The sequence below is a fragment of the Helianthus annuus genome, chromosome 7 (assembly GCF_002127325.2).
Source record: "Helianthus annuus cultivar XRQ/B chromosome 7, HanXRQr2.0-SUNRISE, whole genome shotgun sequence".
NCBI classification, from domain to species: Eukaryota; Viridiplantae; Streptophyta; class Magnoliopsida; order Asterales; family Asteraceae; genus Helianthus; species Helianthus annuus.
In genome coordinates, this window is record NC_035439.2 from 37,022,404 (window position 1) to 37,035,317 (window position 12,914).

The window sequence follows — 12,914 nt, forward strand, 5'->3', positions numbered from 1 at the left end:
TTGGAGGCAAGAGAGCAGGATGTAGTAGAAATCCTCATGGATCCTGGTGATCCTGAATCCAAAATCTATATCGGTTCAGGGATCCTTGGCAAAATGAAAGAAGATCTCATATCCTTCCTCAAAATGAGGAAAACTACCTTTGCATGGAAACATGAGGATATGACAGGTATATCTAAAGATATTATCACTCATAAACTTGGCATTGACAGGTCATTCAAACCAATCTATCAAAAAAGGAGGAAGTTTGCACCAGAAAGAAATGCCATTATCCAGGAAGAGGTAGAGAAATTGCTCCGAGCAGGTATGATTAGAGAGGTCAAGTATCCAAGATGGTTGGCCAATGTGGTTGTTGTTCAAAAGAAAAATGGAAAGTGGAGGGTATGTGTCGATTTCACAGATTTAAATAAGGCATGTCCCAAGGATCCTTTCCCATTACCCCACATTGGCTCCATGGTGGATGCAACGGCAGGTCATGAACTGTTGACTTTTATGGATGCTTCATCTGGATTTCAACACATTCAGATGGAACCATCTGATCAAGAGGATACGGCCTTTATGACTCCAACCGGTATATATTGTTATATTTCTATGCCATTTGGACTAAGGAATGCAGGTGCAACTTATCAAAGGCTGGTGAATATGATGTTCAAGGATCAGATTGGACAAACTATGGAGGTTTACATAGATGATATGGTGGTAAAATCCATAAAAGCTGAGGATCACTTGAAGGACTTGGAGGAAGCATTCGATATCCTTGACAAATATAACATGAAACTTAATCCTTCAAAATGTCACTTTGGTGTTAAAGCAGGTAAATTCTTAGGATATATGGTGACAAAGAGAGGTATTGAAGCCAGCCCGGAACAAATCAAAGCTTTAGTGAATATCAAATCTCCTGCCAATGCTAAGGATGTCCAAAGGCTAACAGGCAGGATCGCAGCTTTGAACAGATTTATATCCAAATCCTCAGAGAAATGCAAGGAATTCTATGATATCCTAAGGAAGAACAAGAAATTTGAGTGGAGTGAGAAGCATGAAAGTGCCTTAAGAGCTCTCAAGGATTACCTATCCTCAGCCCCGGCCTTGATGAAACCAGAAAAAGGAGATGTGCTATCCTTATATCTTGCAGTATCCTTAAAAGCAGTAAGTGCAGTCCTTGTTAAGGATCACAAAGGTACACAACATCCTGTCTATTATGTAAGTAAGAGTTTACTTGATGCCGAATCCAGGTATTCACACCTAGAAAAGCTTATCCTTGCTTTAATTATGGCATCTACTAAATTAAGACATTATTTTGAAACTCATGTTATTATTGTTAAAACTAATTTTCCAATTAAGAATGTCCTTAGGAAACCTGAAATGTCAGGAAGGATGGCTAAGTGGGCAGTGAAGCTTAGTGCATATAATATAAGATATGAGCCTAGGACAGCCATTAAATCCCAAGCATTAGCTGACTTTGTGGCAGATTTCAGTAGTGATTTGCAAAAGGAAGCTGAGTTAGAAGTCCAGCATCTAGAGGAGACCAAGGATCCTTGGATACTCTATACTGATGGATCCTCAAATGTCAAAGGAACAGGGCTTGGAATACTACTAAAATCGCCACAGGGGGACATAATACCCCACTCTATAGCTTGTGAGTTCCAAACCACTAACAATGAGGCCGAATATGAAGCCTTGATAGCTGGTTTGCAAATTGCTAAGCATATGGGGATCAGGAATCTTGAGGTACATGTAGATTCATTGCTAATCACTAATCACTTTAATGGATCCTATGCTGTTAAAGGTGAAAAACTAACCAAATATTTAGAGATAGTCAAAGAATTGGCACTCTCTTTTGTTTCCTTTAGTTTGACACAGGTACCAAGGGAAGAAAATACAGAAGCTGATGCATTGGCTAATTTAGGATCATCTTTGAAGATCCCGGAGGACATAAGTATCCCCATTATCCATATCCTGGCTCCTGCCATCGAGGATCATGTGGCCATGGAAATAGGAGAGGATTCTGCAATTATCCCTAGTGAGGATACTCGATCTCATTCAGGATCAGGATCATGGATCCTGCCAATCATGAGATACTTACAACATGGAGAGATTCCTACAGGAGAAAACCCTAGAGCTTTCAAAGTTAAGGTATCTCAATTCACAATTTTAAATAATATGTTGTATAAGCGATCTCTTGCAGGATCATATTTAAGATGCATTGAGGATCCTGAAATCCAAGAAGTTTTAAAAGACTTCCATGAAGGAGATTGTGGAAACCACACTGGGGGCAGGGCATTATTCTCAAGGATCCTGAGGACAGGATACTATTGGCCAACTATGAAAAGAGATGCTGTGGAGTATGCTAAGAAGTGTGATCCTTGTCAGAGACACAGCAATATCCTTCATCAACCGGCCGAATTCTTGCATCCTATATCCTCCTCTTGGCCATTTATGAGATGGGGTATGGATATAGTTGGTAAGCTCCCTAAGGCACCTGGTGGAAAAGTGTTCATGCTTGCTGTTTTGGTCAAAAATCACACAAGGATAATGCAACCAAACTCTAGGTAAACGGGGAATGATGCTTGGTTTGTTGAAAAAGTAAAGGATCACTTTAGTGAGAAATATGCAAGTGACACAAGGAGTTATACGAGGAAAAAGCCCTTGATCAATGAATGATATCCGGCATAAAAAACCTCGGGTGATGGCAACTACCGATCACCAAACTTCAATATAACAAAAAATGGTTACAACTTCGGATGATAATGAGCTGAGTACAAGGATCACTATAGTATCGAGTGTCTAAGCGTGTGAGAAATGTGTTGTGTGTCTTCCGAATGGGGAAGAGTGTTATATATACAAGTGTGAGTGACCTATTTTAGGTAAATAGACTAACAATCAGCTCATTACCCCTTTAGAAATAAAAGTAAATCTAGCCTAAATTATCGCCCTTAAATCATGCCGAGTTTCCATATCCTCTACAACGTTCATCTCTGATTAAGCATATGCCAAAGTTGTAAAGACGTGTCCCTTGTTTGCGATGCTAAGAGCGGATCCTGCTAGACATTCCTGCATGATAACATTAAATTTAATGAAAACAACTGTTAGCATGAGGATCCCTATGATGGTCCGTGATCATGATCCTGGAACTCTGCTGAGGATCACTATCTGCCAAAGAAACAAGGATCACTGGTTAGGATCTCATGTAAGGATTATGTGTTATAAAAATCCAGCCCTAACAATTGCCCCCAAAATATAAGGAGTGATATTGTAAATAAATGAGTTACATTTTGCTTGATCTTATCTGCAACGAGCTAATTGAATAACTAGCCGTTGGAGTCGGACTAGCCGTTGTGATTCTTACGTCACAGAAGTGACAGCCCTACAGATCATCATTATAAATAGGAGATAGAGATAGGATCAATTCGCATTTAAAATTAAAGAAACTCCCTTTATAATCTCGTCCGAAGATCAATCAGGTATCTCTCTTCTTCTTTCTTCCTTCTCTTACTCTGTTTTTCTGCTTCTCTGTTTCTCTTCAACATTCTGCAAGTATGCTGCTACGGAACTCCCCTCATAAGGATCCTAAAAAGAATAGTCCCTTGAAGGGTCAAGGGATCATCAAGGATTCTCCCCATGAGAGGTGTTGTTTCACCGATGTTCATATTGATAGAATTCGTCATTGTTTTCCGGCGAATGCTATCTTTAAATCTTTCACTCCCACTGCTTTAAGTGACTTTGTCTCCGATACTTGGGTAGCTTTTCCTGTTACTCCGTTCACCATAGGCTATACGTATCCCTTTCCAGCTTTCACCCAATCTTTCTTTTCCCTGACCGGCATATCTTACATCCAAGCCATGCCGATGATCTGGAGGGTTTTGTATACCCTTGAAAGGATCATTGAGCAGGAAGGGATTAATTTAGGAATGGCGGAGCTGGCTGAGATGTATGATCTCACAACGTTTGGATCCTGTCGATATTTGTTTAAACGGAAAGCCGGAGAGGATCACCCTGTTTTCAAGGTCACCAAGAATGACACGAATTGGAAGCGACGGTTCTTCTTTGTTAGGAGGGATACCATCCCTAATGGGAAGGATCTGCCCAAGGAGTGGGCTACTCATGGTAGGATAGAGGATCCTGGAAGGATCACCATCAGACTTGTTCCTTAAGGCGAGGATCACTAATATTCTGTTTTTTGTGCAGCCATATCTGTTGCTCATCTCAAGTTGACTCCTGCTGCAAGAGAGAGAGTTCTAGCCTTCAAAAAGCTTGATCCTGAGACCAGAAATTTTCAAGTTGCCATTCAAGATTCACAGGAAGTATCTTCCGCATCTGCCACAATGTCAAGTAAGTATCCTCATTTAAAAAGTAGTTCTATGTAAGATTTTTAAATTAGTTAGAGTACTTATCTTATTTTGATTGTGTAGGCGCTGGGAAATCTGTCAAGTCTGCCTCCAAGTTTGGTATTGATGATCTTGCTAATGTCAAGTCTACAAGGAAGAAGACCCCTGCTGCTAGTCCATCTGCTTCAGCCCCTAAAGCACCTGTCAGGGGTAAGGGAAAGAAGAGAAAGGCTTCTGAGGATCTTCAAGGATTTCCCCTGCTCCGCCAACAGTTTCTTGATTGTGTTAATGAAGTAAGGATCATTGCTCTTGCTTGTGTATTCTGCTCGTATATCCTGCTTGTTTGAGGATCACCTGGTCCTGAACTTACCTTTTTCCCTTTCTGCAGAAACTTGCTGAAATAGAAACCTACCTTGGCCATGTTGAGGATCAGGACCGCCAAATCGCCGACCTCCAACAAATGGGCGTGCTGAAGGATCTCAAGATAGCTGATCTTGAGAAGGAACTCCGGGCTACCAAGGATGAAGCTGCTCAAATGCTGATCAACATGGATTGTGAGAAGCAGGAGATCACCCAGGATGCCAAGGTCTCTGCCGCAATAGCTATGTATAAGATCCAATTGCAGATGGCTGCGGAGGCTCAGGATCCTGCCTTTGACAAGAGCACATGGGATATGGAGGCCTGGAAGGCAAGGTTAGCAGAGTTGGAGGATGATGATGAAGCCGAGGAGATCCCATTGCTTGAAGGTGGTGATGCTGGCAAGGATCAGGGGGAAGCAAGTGGAGCTGGTGGTGATGGAGCAGCGAAGGTTTGAGCTGCAGGATTGGGCGATGATGGAAATTTCGAGACTTGGCCGGAGCCCAATTTTTTGAATTTGGTAGTGGTTTTTTGTGGTTGTGATGTTTTAAACAATGATGGTCTGTAACTTAAACAATAGTTTTAGGATTGAGGATCCTGGATCCTTTGGACAATAGGTTGGATTGCAAATGGTGGAGGGATCCTCTGTTTGGGGGATGAAGCCTTTGTGATCCTGCTGCTTTTTATTTACCTGCATGCTATGACCGCACAAACAATGGACACCCTTTGCCAACCCATGTGGACGGGCCACGTTTTGCTGGTAGAAACGAGGGTTGGCAATTTTGACAACTTTTGAAAGGGTTTAAAATCCTTTGTTAATAAAATAACTCTAATCTTTCTGGCTTATCTCGTGTTGTTATCCTTTGTTTATCCTTTTCTTTTCCAATTGTTAAGCAAATCATGTTCAAACATTTTAGGATATGATCCTGGATCAAATATCCTGTAATCGAAAAATTTTCAAAAATAGTTTATGATCGAGGATCATAGGTTTAGTTGTCAAAGTCTAAGGGTTATTCAAATGAATAATGTGTCACACACTGGCTTTGTGGAAGCGTGGTTATTTTGGTGTGACTTCTTAATACCATAGCTTAACCATAACAAAGGTATATGAAATAAAACCATGCAAGATCATCCATTTAATTAAGTTTTAAAAACCAAATACAACAACACTGTCTCAATGGAAACACATCCTAACGACATTGTTCAACAACACAAACATTAACATGACATAAACATAGTTTAAGGACTGTGACTTGTCCAGGAAAGAGTCACATTCCCCAAACCAGGATGACCTCGTAACTAGTGCAGCGGGAAGACGTATCATACCGCGCCAGATCCTTTAATTCCCTGAAATACATGTAAGTTGAAAAATCAACAATAATGTTGAGCGAGTTCATGTGTTTAGTATGTGCGCGCGAATAAACCTTTATAATCATTGTAAGTGTGAATATTTTGTAAACTCTGGTATGAAAGCAAATAAGGAAACATATCAGTTAATGTGTAACCACATGGTCCAACCTGCGGGCGCATGGGAGGGGATAGGACAAGGTCCCCACATGGTCCAACCTGCGGGCGCATGGGTGGTGTTACGACAAGGTCACCACATGGTCCAACCTGCGGGCGCATGGGTGGTGTTAAGACCAGGTCACCACATGGTCCAACCTTAGGGCGCATGGGTGGGGTTTGTTATGCTCAAATAGGCCTATCACTTGTATCCCTCGATCGTACTACGAGGACTAATGTTCTTAAGGTTTCACCTACCCAAATCACATAACCTAACAGTTCCTTCCTTAGCTGACCATACCATGTAAGAAATATTCGTAATCATAGTAACATGTATTTCACCCCCCGCAGTTTAGAAAACTGAAAACAATTATGAGAAAAGGGGGACATGAACTCACAGTGGTGCGTCTCTACCAAGTATGCCTCCAAATCAAGCAGCTGTGTGATGACCTACACGTACTAATTCTATTAGACGGACGGCCGTGCCTTAGCTTTATGGTTTAAAGTTTTTGGGAAATAGTTAGACAACTATTTCGTGTTCACATTTTGTAAATACTTGGTAATCATTTTCCTTCCCAAGGATGGGGGATTTAATACATGTGCGTTCGTATACTTTGGAATATATTATTAAGTCTCACTTAAAATATACTTTATTTCTAACTCCAAAATATAAATATTTTTCTCAAAAATATTATATTTTCTATTACATAAAATTTTCCCAAAATAATACCTTGACAAAATACGCGTTCAGTCATATTTTCTTAAAAATGCATAAGTTACGTTTTAACGATCGAGTGGTAATAATAATTACCGGTGTAACTTATATATTTATCGTAGAGGCGTTCTTATTATTTTGGATTCGTTAACATTCGATAATATTATTTTTACCCTAAAAATAATATTTGTATACTTCACAAAATAATCATAAACACATATCAAGTGACGTTATGAAAAATATATACTAAATATATATATTTACCAAGTTTTATTTTGTGAAATACCACCTCTGATGTTTGTAAATAAAGTCGTGGCGAAATCTATAATTTGAAAACAAGTCGAAAAGTATTTCTAACACTTGTAGTGAAAATAATTCTAAGTGTTAGGTTTTTGGAAAAATTTCACCAGAGTTTCCCCTGTAACTGGAGATGGCCACGCTTTCAAGCGTATCATTTTCTTTTATAATTCAAATCAACAATTTTCTCATTCAACCAAAACAATACCCATAGCATCAAACTAGTCAAAATATATATAAATCGCATAAATTACATGAATTTGTGGTTTGTCCGGAATATGAAGTAAATCCCATTACTTTTAGTGGATCTTTATATAAATCAATCCGGTTTCGTAAAAACCTCGCTTTTAAAGAAATCCCATTCTTTCCAAAACTCTGAACGGACCAATATACCGCGGGTTCAACTTTCCACGCTTTCCGAAGCGTGCCACACCCTTCCAGGGTGATACCTTCAACAAAACCATATCACCTACCTCAAACTCTAGAGGTTTCCTTCTTCGGTCCGCGTAACATTTCTGACGATCACGAGCCGCCTTGATGCGATCTCGGATCTGTGCAATTTTATCTGTGGTTTCCTGGACCACATCAGGACCAACCAATTGCTTATCACCTGCATCAGACCAACAAAGCGGTGATCTGCACTTGCGGCCATATAGAGCTTCGAATGGCGCGGCACCAATACTGGTGTGGTAGCTGTTGTTGTATGAAAATTCGATCAATGGCAAATGCTTATCCCAGCTACCGCCCAAATCCATAACACATGCTCTCAGCATATCTTCCAACGTTTGAATCGTCCGTTCGCTTTGTCCGTCGGTCTGTGGGTGAAATGCAGTGCTCAGATTCAATTGTGAGCCAAAAGCTTCTTGGAAGGATTGCGAAATCCTTGAGACGAACCTTCCGTCTCTATCAGAGATGATTGAGAGAGGTACTCCATGGCGTGTAACAATTTCTCTCATGTAAATTTCGGCCAACTTGCTCGTATTATCCTTCTCTCTGATAGGTAAGAAGTGCGCTGACTTCGTTAATCGATCCACTATTACCCAAATAGTGTCATGGCCTTTTGGCGTTCTTGGCAACTTCGTAACAAAATCCATGGAGATTTGTTCCCACTTCCACTTGGGAATTTCCGGTTGTTGCAGAAGTCCTGAAGGCTTCTGGTATTCCGCTTTAACCTTAGCATAAGTTAAACATTTGCTCACATAAACAGCTACATCGCCTTTCATCCTAGGCCACCAATAATAATCCTTAAGATCTTGGTACATCTTATCCGCTCCAGGGTGGATAGAGTACCGCGACTTGTGAGCTTCATCGAAAATAACCTTTCTTAAACCTCCAAACAAAGGAACCCAAATCCGTTTCTCAAAACATAATGTTCCTTCCCTGTTTGGTACCAATAGCTTCTCCATCCCACGGAGATATTCCTCTTCAAGGTTTCTTTCCTTGAAAGCTTCTTTCTGCGCGGCACGAATGCGCAAGGAAAGATCGGTCTTAATAATCATCTCTAAAGCCCTAACCCTTATGGGCTTGATCCTTTCTTTTCGACTTAGGGCATCGGCGACCTCATTCGCCTTTCCTGGGTGGTACTTTATCTCGCAGTCGTAATCATTCAACAACTCAACCGGTCGTCCTTGCCTCATATTCAACTCCTTCTGGTTGAATATATGTTGCAGGCTCTCATGATCTGTGAAGATTGTACACTTCGTACCATAAAGGTAGTGTCTCCAGATCTTTAAAGCAAAAACCACTGCGCCAAGCTCCAAATCGTGAGTGGTATAGTTCTTTTCGTGCACTTTTAACTGACGTCTTGCGTAAGCAATAACCTTTTGGTGTTGCATCAACACACAACCCAATCCTTGACGCGAAGCGTCGCAGTATACCACAAAATCATCCGTACCCTCTGGTAGTGCTAAGATTGGCGCGTTGCAGAGCTTGTCTTTTAACAGCTGGAGTGCTTCTTCCTGTTTGATTCCCCAATCAAACTTCTTATCTTTCTGTGTGAGGAGTGTCAATGGTTGAGCGATCTTTGAGAAATCTTCAGTGAACCTTCGATAGTAGCCAGCCAAACCCTAGAATTGTCGAATCTCGGTTGGCGTCTTTGGGGTCTCCTAATTCTTGATCGCTTCAATCTTGGTGGGAGCCACATGAATTCCATCTCCATTTACCACATGTCCAAGAAATTGGACTTCTCGTAGCCAAAACTCGCACTTAAAGAATTTGGCATACAGCTATTCCTTCTTTAGCAGCTCCATAATAGCTCTTAGATGCTGTTCGTGCTCAGCCTTTGTCTTTGAATAAATCAAAATGTCGTCGATAAAGACAATCACGAACTTATCCAAGTATGGCTTGCAAACTCTTTCATTAGATCCATGAAGACTGCAGGCGCGTTTGTCAACCCAAACGGCATAACCAGAAACTCGTAGTGCCCATAACGAGTTCTGAAAGCTGTTTTTGGGATACTCTCCTCTTGTATCCTTAACTGATGGTATCCAGATCGCAAGTCGATCTTTGAGTAAAAGCTTGAACCTTGCAGTTGATCAAACAGATCATCAATTCTTGGCAGAGGGTATCTATTCTTGATCGTCAGCTTGTTCAGCTCCCGGTAGATGATGTTTATTTGAAAATCATCATCCTTCTTTTTGACGAGTAGTAATGGGGTTACCCCAAAAGGGAATTTTGGTCTGTTATCTTCCTTCTCTATCCATTGCTAAAGCTTCTTTGCCAATCCTTGCATCTCCGAAAATGTAAGTCGCTACGATGCATTGACTACGGGTGCAGTGCCTGGAATTAAATTGACGCGGGATTCGACTAATCGTTGAGGAGACGATTCCGGCAAGTCTTCGAAGAAGACTTCGGGGTGTTCTCCAATCACAGGGATATCTTCGGGTTTTGGTTCTTCGGCTTCTTTTTCCACGACATGAGCCAAGAATGCAACACATCCTTTGTGCGAAAATTTTTGTGTCTTCTTTGCCTGATAATCCGTAGGAGCGTATCCTGCTCCATGAATCACAATCATTTCTCCGTTCGTCGTCGGGGTGCGGATGACAATCTCCGCTGGGTTGTTCGACAACCAGTCCATCCCAATTATCACATCGAAGCTTCCGTCAGGCTTGTTCTATCGAGAACTAGGTATCTAGGTTACTTACTACTAAAACAACTATATTTTCTGAAGCTAAAATTTGACAATACTGTCAAATAGAGCGTAACATTGACTATTATGAGACGTACCGATATCCACGCTTGGATTCTATCCCCGCTGTTGAGCTTTCATCCACGTGCCTGAGTGTTCTTAGGGCAATACTTCCTGAAATGCCCCACATCACCGCAATTAAAACATGCTTGGCCACAGCCTTGATCGTCACCATCCCTGCCTTGATAGTTGTCGTCGTCGTTATTTCTTCCGCGATTTCCGTTACCATCTTGACCTCTATTTCCATGTTCAGTACCTTGCCGACACGTTTCCTTGACATGTCCCACCTTGCCACAGTTACCACATTTTCCATATCTACACCGCCCGTTATGGTGACGTCGACAGTTGTCGCACTTTGGTAGGATACCCGTGTACTCTTTTCTCTTTTTGGCCTTGTCGTCTCTACTCGACTGGGTACCCTGTTTGAAATTCGCCAACTTCCTCTTGTTGTCCCCAGATGACTCTACATGAGTCTCCTTCTTCTCCTCAGAGGCCGAAAATTTGTTCATCCTGATTGCCTCTTCCGTCAGGGCTACACTTAGATTGATGGCCTCAGAGATTGTTGCAGGCTTTGATGCCGTTACCATGCTCATGATTTGGGGTGCCAATCCCCAAATGAAACGCTCAATCCTCTTAAACTCTGGATCTACCATGTAAGGAACGATACGCGATAGAACTTAGAACTTCTCCACATACTCAGCTATTTTTGGACCTTCCATCTTCAAGTTCCAGAACTCAGTTTCTACCTTCTGGCTATCTGTTCTCGAACAGTACTTTTTATGCATTAGCTCTTTCAGCTCGTCCCATGATAGAGCATATGCAGCAGCCTCGCCCATTGTCTGAACCTGAAGTTTCCACCATGACAGAGCCCCATCTCGGAACAGCCCGGAAATGTACGTGACCTGATCTCTTGGGGCGCATTTGCTTGCACGCAAAACAGTGTCCGTCATCTCAATCCAGCGTACGAAGGCTACGGCACCCCCAGTGCCGTCGAAATATAGGGGCTGGCAGCCTAAGAACTGCTTGTAGGTGCAGCCGTTGGGTGGGTTATTTCCTGAGGTACCTCCGTTGCGCTCGGAGTGATGGGCCTCGTATTGTGCGATGACTGCAGCAATGATTCCCTGAAGTTCCGCCTCATTGGTGGGTATGCGTACTTCCCGTCTTGGAGGCATCTTCTAAATGATGATCGTATGCGTACTTCCTAGTCCCACTAGCCAAATTCCTCCCAGCCTCCAAGGCTGCTCTATCATCTACCTCGACCTCTCAGATCGAGCCTCGGCCCCCAAGACCGAGCCTCAGCCTCCATGACTGAGCCTACTCTTCCTAGTCTCACTAGCCATCTACCTCGATCTCTAAGATCGAGCCTCGGCCTCCAAGACCGAGCCTCAGCCTCCAAGACTGAGCCTAAAAACAATACACACCTACCTCGATTTCTAAGATCGAGCCTCGGCCTCCAAGACCGAGCCTAATAAATAAAATGTGCTCAACATTTGTTTATAAAAAGGTTTTGGATCTGGACTTAAGTGGTATGCAGTAAAAATGTTTTCGTGTGAGCCCTAGTGATCATAGTCTAGACTCGAGAAAGAATCCTAGTTCGCTATGATCAGAGCTCTGATACCAAGCTGTCACACCCTTGCTTTGTGGAAGCGTGGTTATTTTGGTGTGACTTCTTAATACCAGAGCTTAACCATAACAAAGCTATATGAAATAAAACCATGCAAGATCATCCATTTAATTAAGTTTTAAAAACCAAATACAACAACACTGTCTCAATGGAAACACATCCTAACGACATTGTTCAACAACACAAACATTAACATGACATAAACATAGTTTAAGGACTGTGACTTGTCCAGGAAAGAGTCACATTCCCCAAACCAGGATGACCTCGTAACTAGTGCAGCGGGAAGACGTGTCATACCGCGCCAGATCCTTTAATTCCCTGAAATACATGTAAGTTGAAAAATCAACAATAATGATGAGCTAGTTCATGTGTTTAGTATATGCGCGCGAATAAACCTTTATAATCATTGTAAGTGTGAATATTTTGTAAACTCTGGTATGAAAGCAAATAAGGAAACATATCAGTTAATGTGTAACCACATGGTCCAACCTGCGGGCGCATGGGAGGGGATAGGACAAGGTCCCCACATGGTCCAACCTGCGGGCGCATGGGTGGTGTTACGACAAGGTCACCACATGGTCCAACCTGCGGGCGCATGGGTGGTGTTAAGACCAGGTCACCACATGGTCCAACCTTAGGGCGCATGGGTGGGGTTTGTTATGCTCAAATAGGCCTATCACTTGTATCCCTCGATCGTACTACGAGGACTAATGTTCTTAAGGTTTCACCTACCCAAATCACATAACCTAACAGTTCCTTCCTTAGCTGACCATACCATGTAAGAAATATTCGTAATCATAGTAACATGTATTTCACCCCCCGCAGTTTAGAAAACTGAAAACAGTTATGAGAAAAGGGGGACATGAACTCACAGTGGTGCGTCTCTACCAAGTATGCCTCCAAATCAAG